Source organism: Alligator mississippiensis, chromosome 7 (assembly GCF_030867095.1).
Source record: "Alligator mississippiensis isolate rAllMis1 chromosome 7, rAllMis1, whole genome shotgun sequence".
NCBI lineage: Eukaryota > Metazoa > Chordata > Crocodylia > Alligatoridae > Alligator > Alligator mississippiensis.
In genome coordinates, this window is record NC_081830.1 from 66,459,973 (window position 1) to 66,470,389 (window position 10,417).

The window sequence follows — 10,417 nt, forward strand, 5'->3', positions numbered from 1 at the left end:
TGACCAGTGTCGCATAGAGGGGGAGGATCACCTCCTTGGCCCTGCTTGTGATGCATCTGTGGATGCATGACAAGGTGTGGTTAGCCTTACTGACCGTGTCCTCTCATTGGCGGCCCATGTTCATCTTGGAATCCATAATGACTCCAAGATCTTTTTCTGCCACTGTGCTTTTGAGAAGAGAGCTCCCCAGCCTATACGTATGCTGCTGGTTCTTACTGCCCAAGTGCAGCACCCTGCACTTGTCAGTATTGAATCCCATCCTATTCTCATTTGCCCACCCTGTAACCTGTCCAGGTCCAGCTGTATCCTGTCCCTCCCTTCTAGTATTCCCACCTCACTCCAAACCTTGGTGTCATCTGCGAATTTAAACAGGGTGCTTTCCACCCCCTCGTCCAAGTCACTAATAAAGAAATTGAACTGTGCTGGCCCAAGGACTGAGTCCTGGGGGACTCCACTGCTCACATCCCTCCAGGTTGAATATGACCCGTCCACCACCACTCTCTGAGTGTGGCCCCTCAGCCAATTTGCTATCCATCTGACTGTGTAGGCGTCAATGCCACAGTCGCCTAGCTTTTTAATGAGAATGGGGTGGGAGACAGTGTCAAAGGCCTTCCTGAAATCCAGAAAGATTACAACCACCGTGACACCTGCATCCAATGATTTTGTGACCTGATCATAGAAGGCAATTAGGTTGGTCTGACAGGACCTGCCCCTAATGAAATCATGCTGGTTGCCCCTGAGCATCATACCCACTGCTGGCCCTTCACAGATGTGCTCCTTGATAATCTTCTCAAAGAGCTTCCCCTGGATTGAAGTAAGACTAATGGGCCTATAGTTGCCCAGGTCCTCCCTCCACCCTTTTTTGATGATGGGGACCACATTGGCCCTCTTCCAGTCGTCTGGCACCTGGCCAGAGCACCACAAATGCTCGTAACACACCACGAATGCTCATAACCCACCACAAATGCCCCACGATAACCCCTGCCAATTCTCTCAACACCCTGGGGTGGAGAGCATCTGGACCTGCTGATTTGAACATGCCCAGCCCCTCCAGAAGTTCTCTAACTCGGTCCTCCCTGACTCTAGGTCTGGTGGAGTCTCTCCTGGGTCTGTCCCGAATCTCAGTGGGGGAGTCCTGGTCCCTGCACAAAAAAAATGGAGGCAAAGAAATTGTTAAAAAGGTCTGCTTTTTCCTCTGGTTCCTTTTTCCTCTCCATCATACTGAGGTTTTCATACCATCCTTAACACCATAGTGTCTGAATGCCCAGTAGCATACGTAGGGGTGGGTAAGAGGGGAAGCCACCCTGGATGCCAAGTTAGGAGAGGTGTCAGAATCACCCCCTGCCTGTGTGGAATCCATAAGCCAGCAACATAGTCATGGTGGGAAATCCCCAACAGTCCCTGTCTGCTGTCTGCTGCTGGTGCTACTTTAAGATGGGGCCTAGTTGGGGACTGTTTAGGAATTCCTGGCATGGGTAAGACTGCTGCCCCCCAGCTCTGCTCTTGGAGCTGTCGCCCCCTGGCCCTGCTCTCAGAACCCCCATGCCCTCCACTCCCACTCTCAGAACCCATATTTCCCCAGCCCGATTCTCAGAGCCACACGCCTCCCACCCCACTCTCAGAATTGCACACACACCCCCAACCCTCTCTCAGAACACACATTTTCTCTGCTTTTGGAGCACTGTGCTTCACTCTCTGTCAGGGTTTGTCTGAGGTGTCAATCTGCATGTTACACTACTGCAAATGCTTTCCAGAAGTGTCTCCTGTAATCTGTTTTATATCTCTCACATCTGGGTCTTTCTTTTTCCCTGTCCATAGATGGAAACTGGCTGTAAAGTTTTGGTTTTTTGCATTATGCATGTGTTTTTTTAGACACAGAATGGCATAGCAAGCCAAAATACTGCTCCACATCTGAACTGGAGGAGAGAATGGACTCTGAGAACTGAATTGCACAATTCTGACTCACCGTAAAGTATGACTTACAACATGAATAAAAACTGTGCAGTTGAAGTATACAAAAACAAAACAAAACAAAAAAACCACCATGCAACTAGGCATGAGCTAAGACCCTTTTTGCCTCTTACATAAACTAAAAACAAGCCCTTAGCGACACCAATTTTCCAAAACTCCCCAAGAAACACTTTAAATTCTGAGTGGCCTTATTGCATCTCACCAACATTAAAATTATGTTGTATGTACTGTTGATCAAGGGATGTTATTGGCTATCTGAGTCTTGCAGGGCATCACTACCAGTGGGATAAACATATATTTTTGATGCTCAGATACTACGCTGAAAGCCATGGTATCAGAAATTGAATGAAAGATGGCACCGATGCAGCCAGAACTTCTGTATTTGTTCAAGACAGGATGACTTGAGTATTAAGTCACTACTCTATATGAATATAATGCCAGCATGTGATCCATAGAAGTTGGAGTAGACCAAGGAAATACATACACACCACTCAGTTTCAGTTTAAATGTACTGAAGTGTGGATACCAAAAGCAGAGAAAGTTTATTAGCCGTGTGAGTCTGAAGTCAGGCAGGAAGCAATTTTGATTTGCACTTTTACAGATAACTAAATCAGATGTACAGCATAAGCTTTCATAAGCATAAGTTTATGTTGTACATTTCTGATTTAGCCTATAAGGCTAGGTACAGACATTCAAAAAGTCCAAGGTAGAAATGATCTAAGTTATGTGCTTTTCTGCATGCGGGTAGTGAACAGAACATACATTTGCCCTTTGTGGGGTGCGGAGGTGTAACAGGGAGCCTGCTCGGGGCCAATCTCCATGGCCCACCCCCCTGTTCTTGGGCCAACCACCCACCTTCTCCCCCACCACACCTTGATGTTAATTGATTAACTAATAGATGTCAATTAAGGAGGGGGCTGCCCATTTTGCTGTCCCGATGCCAGGGGGCGCTCTCTGCGGCTCCTTTCCTCCCCTACACTGCAGCCCAAGCCTCGCAGATGACATCTAGGTGTACTCGTTATCACCGGCCCCCACACTGGGCCCCAGAATCCTCCTAACAGGACCCCTCCACAATCCCTCTATTCAGGCAGCCTACCTCACCTTCATTCAGGCTACCTAGCTCCCTGAAGCTATTTTCCCCTCTCAGGTGTGGTCCCCCCGGGACCTTTGGCTACCAGCCCTGGCCCACCTCCAGGCCAGTCGGGACCCCCAGGTCCCCAGCTCTTGGGCATCCCTCACGGTGGGCCCCTGGCCCTTTTGACTATCCTGGTCCTGGCCCCAGCATAGGCCATTCAAGGGTACTCTCTCAATCAGGTTGAGTCTCTAGCCCCTCACTCTCTCCAGGGGTCTGCCCTCTGGGCCCTTCACACAAACTGGGTTACCCACCCAGTGGCGGGGGATAGGGGTTAAGGTGCCCCAGCTTGTCACCTGGATGGTAACTGGCCTGGCATTTCCTGGGGGCTCCCGCACCACTGAGAGCCCCACCAGGCCACCCACTCCTGGCAGGGTGCAGGTTTAGGCCATGCCCAGGACCAGGAGCCTCCTGACCATCCTCTACAGCTCCTCCCTTACCTCCAGTTGAACTCAGCAGCCCTCTGGCCAGGCGATGTTCTTGCCTGGCCTCCAGCAGCCGAACTGCCCTGTTTTTATAGACAGCCCCTGACTCAAAATGGCTGCCCTCATCAGGCACCTTGTGGCTGCCAGCTCCAGGCCCCTAAAGTGGCAGGCACACACAGTGCACTGCCACAGGGGGTCAAATCTTAGACCAGGTTCTGCCATTTTTAAACCAGCAGGTGAGCACTGAATTTCTGTTCTGTTATGGATATAGAACAGTTTTGTGTGCCAAACTTCTGTTCTGTTATGGATATAGACTAGTTTCCATCACTAATATCTATAAAAGTGTGTAATGTCTGTACCTAGTCTTTAAGTGCAAATCTACCCTTCTGTCTGATACCAAAAAAACATAGTTTCATAGTAGGTAGGGTCGGAAGGACCTGAGCAGATAATCAAGTCTGACCCCCTCCCCTGGGCAGGAAAGAATGCTGGGGTCAAATAACCCCAGGCAGGTGATTGTCTAGCCTCTTTTTGAAGACCCCCAGGGTAGGAGTGAGCACCACTTCCCTTGGAAGTTGGTTCCAGATCCTAGCTCCTCTGTGAAGCAGTGCTTCCTGATATCTAGCCTGAATCTACTCTCGGTCAACTTATGGCCGTTGTTCCTCGTTACTCCCGGTAGTGCTCGGGGGAACAGGGACTCCCCCACAGCCTGCTGGTCCCCCTTGGCCATTTTGTAGACGGCCACCAGATCCTCTCCCAGCCTTCTCTTGTGGAGGCTGAACAGGTTCAGGTCCCGTAGCCTCTGTTTGTAGGGCCTGCCTTGCTACTCCTTGCTGATCATGTGAGTGGCCCTCCTCTGGACCATCTCGATGCTGTCCACATCCCTCCTGAAGTGTGGCGCCCAGAACTCAACGCAGTACTCCAACTGCAGCCTGACTAGTGTCACATAGCGGGGGAGGATCTGACACTATAAAATCCCATTTGGGAGTTCATAACAAAGTGCTCTGTTTTAAGAATAGCATAATTCCCAGCCCTGTCACCCCTGTTTCAAGACACAGAACCTTTACAAAAGGGTAGCTCTAGGAGAGATTACCTTGTACCTGCCTGTGAAGATTTTAAGTGCCAAAACTAAAAACAAATAAACAAAATAATTCAGTTGAGTCAAACAATTGCTTTTCCGTGTTGGGCATTCTAAAAGAAAAAAAAATACCCCAAACAATGGAAATGCAGAGTTAGGCTTTGATAGTATTCACAAGATAAGTACCCTATGCCTGGCCTGAAGTTCTAAAGGCTCTAGAGCAAGTGGAGCCAATAGAGGTGATGACAGCGTAGTGAGTAGAAATAAGCAAAAGGCCCTATGCTCAGTGTCAGCTGGAGAGAGAAACTTTGCAATGCTACAAATATTTTGGCTGACAGCGACTGTAGAAAGAAAGGAATAAACCACATGGGGAATAAAGTACATTCCCAAACACTCATAACAAATATGCAGAACAGCAGCCTATTCTCAGTTTCCATTAGAATCACAAGAGGAAACTAAAATACACATCTCATGGATCCAGACCAAATCAAACACATTCATTAGAAAGAAAGGTTATAAATTTGTACAGTCTTTTCTCATTAAGCAAAGCAGAAGGTGCCAGTTCCTATTTTGTAAAAGTCCTTTCGTGTGAAAAAGTGGCAACATTGTCCCCATTTCTATTTTCTGTCCAGTCCTATTTTAAATGTCAAAAATTATGCAGCATCTAGCTCTTCCCTTAAGTGTTATTTTCAGTTTATAGATCACACTATAAACAAGTTTTGCTTGATATTCTCTACCATTTTTCCCTTGCTTTCATAGTATCAGTCCTTGTTATTCCTCATAAATCATGGTTCTGTCTGTCTCTTTCAAATATTTTAGACTTAGGATGTTCCATACCAACAGCCATCGCATACTTAAGGTATACTGACTTTGCTCTTTTAAGCTTTATCCACTAGAAAAGTACTTCAGACTCTTCATCAGTTTTGCTGTTCTTCTCCAAACTCATTCCAGTTTGTCAATATTTTCTCAACAATGCAGTGTTTAGAAATGAACACAATATTCTAAGTCAGAGCAAAGAACTGAGACCTGGACTATTACCTCTTACTCCATAAAGTAAAGCCTTTTTCTGAACCACAATACCATAAGTAAGCCTGGCTAGATGTTGATAAATGTATACACAAATGGAATTACCATATTTACTTGAATCTAAGATGAGGTTTTTTCCCACCTCAAACAACTTAGGGAAAATAAAAGGCTTGTCTTAGATTGAACTGCTGGCCTGGGACAGGCAGCAGCTCAACTCCAGCTTTGGCCCTGGAGTAGGAGCCCAAGGCATAGTGGAGCCACTGCCTGCTCCAGGCTGAGGTAGTTTGAGCAGCATGGGGCAAAGGCTTGCTGGTAAGGAAACATGAGGGAAATCACGTGGTACAGAAGGAAAAGGAGGGGAGAGGAGACCCACCTGTGCAGTTCAGGGAGCAATCGCACAGCCTGTCCCAGCCCTGTACCTGCGGCCCACTCCCAGCCTTCCTCCACTCCCAGACTGCCCCCTGCCCCCAACCTTACCTTCTGCTCCAGCTCCAACCCTGATCCAGCAGGTCCCTAATTATGGTTACTGCTTCATTCCAGTCACTAATAACTACCAGAGTCTATAAAGTTATCATTACTGTTATATACTAAAAATGGCTTTGCGAACTCATGTTAGCCCTTACTAACTGCTCAGTCTGCTCTCATTTGCATTTTATGATGGGGGCAAAAGCCCTGAGCCGTGGGGCTCTGGCAGCAGCAGCAAAAGCCCTGAGCTGCAAGCAGCATCCCCGCATGCTGAGCTGGGGAAGCATGGTGGTGGTGGCAGGATCACCGCACCACGAGCAATGCCAGCAACCCCACCGGCAGCAGCCCAGCCCCCCAAGACCCGGGAATGGGACAGCGGCCTGCAAGACATACCAACAATGCTGCGGTATCCCTCACCACAGCCAGCGGGGGCCCAGAGATGGGCTGAATTAAAAAAGCCGGCATGGACGCACTTTGTAAGTGCATACCAGCACTGATTTGCCAGCCGGGGCAGTGAGGCAGCGATAAAAGCCCCATGCTCCAATCCTACAGGGGGACCAGAAGGAAGTCCCTGGAGGGCCTAGGGCAGGCCAAAACTAGAGTAGAGAGCTGGAGAGCAACAGTTGGTGGCAGCCTCCATGTGTGAAGCTGCCCCCATGCACTGACTCGGCGGAGTCAGTGCACTTACCTGAAGAGGATACCTGGAAGCCCAGCTGTGGCAAGGGCTGAAAGAACAACAACAGACCTATAGGACAGGATGAGAGCAACGACTGGGAATGATACTGCATCTGTGCAGACATCGAAGTAATAACAGGTTGGTGCTAAGTAGGGTGTAGGGGAGATGAAGCTCCCAAATCCTCTCACTGACAAGTGACCTTAGCAAGATACCACTGAGCTGAGAGTAACACCAATCCCAAGATTAAAAGTTCCAACAAAGACATGGCAGATGAGAAGCTTTGGTGGTCTGGGTAATTGGTGCTGGGGGCAAACTGTCGGCCCGCTGGACCACGGTTGGCTCTGGGCAGTTGGAAAAGGCTAAGCAAGGAGCTCTGGACAGGCATGGCAAGTTACAAATTGGTGCATTGCCCGGGAACAAGCAGGATAAAGGAACCCTGGAGGCCAACACCAAAATAGAGGTTAATATGATATCACAAGTACAGCTGTTAGGACAAACACTACAAGCGGTGACTAAAGTACTTGAAGTCCAAAAGCAACAGGCCCTACAACAAAGTGAATGGCTTAGGTGTAACTGGTCTGCCTTTAAAATGCATAAGATTTTGAAAGAAGATGATGCTGAAGTGTTCATAGACGCCTTTGAAAGGAATGCCATACAAACTGGATTGGATAGGTCCCTGTGGGCTGGGCAGTTAGGGCCACTACAGATTGGAAAGGCCCAAGCAGTATGTCACAGGGAGAAACAGAATGGGGGACCGCAAAATACCAGGGGGGAACCTTCAGAGGGAATGGAAAGAGAAAGAAAGATGAAAGGAGATACTTACTTGCAGTGGAACCAACAGTGAAGCCAGAACCGAGGAAGGAACCTGCACAGCTCGTCAGCCGCGCCTTTAAACAGTTGCGGCCAGCCGGTGACATAGATTCATAGATTCATAGATGTTAGGGTTGGAAGGGACCTCAATAGATCATCAAATCCGACCCCCTGCATAAGCAGGAAAGAGTGCTGGATCTAGATGACCCCAGCTAGATACTCATCTAACCTCCTCTTGAAGACCCCCAGGGTAGGGGAGAGCACCACCTCCCTTGGGAGCCCGTTCCAGACCCTGACCACTCTAACTGTGAAGAAGTTCTTCCTAATGTCCAATCTAAATCTGCTCTCTTCTAGCTCATGGCCATTATTTCTTGTAACCCCCGGGGGCGCCTTGGTGAATAAATCCTCACCAATTCCCTTCTGTGCCCCCGTGATGAACTTATAGGCAGCCACAAGGTCGCCTCTCAACCGTCTCTTGCGGAGGCTGAAAAGGTCCAGTTTCTCTAGCCTCTCCTCATAGGGCTTGGTCTGCAGGGCCTTAACCATACAAGTGGCCCTTCACTGGACCCTCTCCAGATTATCCGCATCCCTCTTGAATTGCGGTGCCCAGAATTGCACACAGTACTCCAACTGCGGTCTGACCAGCGCCTGATAGAGGGGAAGTATCACCTCCTTGGACCTATTCGTACTGCGCCTGGAACCCAAGAATATGTACATTGGGACTGACACCGCTCCAACGAATGCGACCATGGCCTCATCGTCACCTGCGAGACCCTGGAACCGTTCCGGTGACTCTCGACAGCATAGATAGTTGTCTTAAAGTCTATGGGCAAAGAAACATCGTGGTTTTGTGAATTGTGTTTAACCCAATGGTTGATCATCCTGTGAGTAGTCTCCTTCATCAGTTGCCAAGACTGCGCGTCCTAATGGAGCCAAGACTGTCCAGTGATCGGGAATGTCAACGCCCAACTGAGGCTCAGAACACAAGACACCATGAATCCGAACGTCCAGTATTATGCCACAGAACGCAAGAGGAGCGATACATGTTTGGATTCCTCCAGCAGCATTCTGGACTTAATAAGTGACAGCTTCGGATTTTGGGGGACGCGGGACAATGGCAGCTAGCCTACGAGTTAAGTTTTCACTATCTGGAGGAAGGCGATGACGACTCCTCGACGATTTCGTCGAGTTGCTGAGCGTGAAAAGAGAGAGAGCTGTCCAGTATAGAATCGTGTTTACTATCTGTATTTAATAGTGATAATAAGTTTGATCGACTGCATTATCATGCGGTCCTGTGTGATTTTGTAAATAGTAGTGGAATAACCATTTTAAGAGAGTTCTTCTACAGATCAGGGATTCGGAGTGCGTGGTGGAGAGAGGCCCCGAGAGGGATAACATCACCGAAAGGAACGAAGGCCTGACGCGCGATTCCAGCATGACGCCCACCGAAGTCATGATCGTCCAGTTTTTTGTTATGGATGTGATTTTATGTATATGCGTGTGTGCCGGCTATTATTTGATTCGATCCCTTGAGGACGAACTTTTATTGTTGACTGATTTTTTTTTTGCTCGTTTAGTTTCGCGAACCATTGACAGAGCTGTTAATAACCCGGATGATAGGTTTGAAGTATAATTCTATTGTGCCTTCAGCAAGGGGGGATGTCATGACCCAAAGGTCTGATTTTTTGTGTGTGCTTCGGCACTAAGAATTATCCCCGTGGGTTTACAGCTTCATTGCACGGTGGAGTTCTGCTGCACAGAGAACCCGTGTGCAAAGGAGAGTGTTCCCGCCACTTTGCAGCTGTCTTTGCAGGGTGCATTTCCTTTGCAACATAGAAATGCACGGTGCAAAGGAGTTCCCGCTCTTCGCATGCAAATTCGTGTCCCACTATTGGCTAGTGCTAAATTATTCCCACGTGGTGGCTAGCGATTGGCCTGCTAGCCGTATAAGAGGCTTGAGCAGTTTCCGCCCAAGCCGAAGAGGACTCCACATCCATCTTGTGGGGACTCTGGGTGTGCGGCAGGGTCATCGAAGCCCTGTGTGTTATTCAGAGGAGTTTGGCGGCCTGATCCACCACCCACCTCTTCCCGTCTTCGAGCGGTAACTTTCTATAAGACGTATCGACGAGTTTTCTATTTTGATGCGCGCTTGTCCTGGACATCCAGAGTTCTGTCTGCGTGGAGCCTAGCAAACTCCACGTGATTGTTCGTGTTCTGTCTGCGTGGAGCCTAGCAAACTCCACGTGATTGTTCGTGTTTTCTTTTGTAACCACAACTCAAGCAAGTCTCCAGCCTGCACCGCGACCATCTCAGTGTAAGTAAACAATCTTAAAATCAACCGTTACGTCTCTGTGCCTAATTCTAGCTTGGCGCCTGCCCTCTCCGACCCAGCCTGCCCGGGCTGCCGGCCACAGCCCGCATGCAGCGCGAGGAAAGGGCCCGGGTTCCGGCCCGGCCCGCACAAGCTGCAAGTAAGTGACCCACATTTTGAGATTTGGGATGGGTTATTGTACCAGGTAAAGCAATCGGATAGGGGTGAGTGCATCCAACAGCTATTGGTGACCTGGGCATTCAGAAGGAAGGTGTGTGATATGGCCCAAGCAACACCCATAGGCGGACACTTTGGGAGAGAGAGAACTCTAGGCAAAATCAAGCAATGGTTCTTTTGGCCAGGCATGCGAGAAGTAGCATACCGGTGTGGGTCCTGCATGGAGTGTCAGTTGGAGGAGGAAAGACAGCCACAGAAGGCGCCCTTGCAGGTGATGCCTATCATTAACACCCCTTTTGACCAAGTCACCCTCTATATTGTGGGTCCACTTACCAAAAGTAGTGCAGGG

The 10,417-nt window shown here is 48.9% G+C and overlaps 1 protein-coding gene across 13 annotated transcripts in view; it reads right to left on the reverse strand.

Annotated features, from left to right (window-relative positions):
• Positions 1-10,417, reverse strand: part of VEPH1 (ventricular zone expressed PH domain containing 1) — a 182,921-nt gene that overhangs the window by 160,647 nt on the left and 11,857 nt on the right. The gene's annotated exons all lie outside the window — the stretch shown is intronic.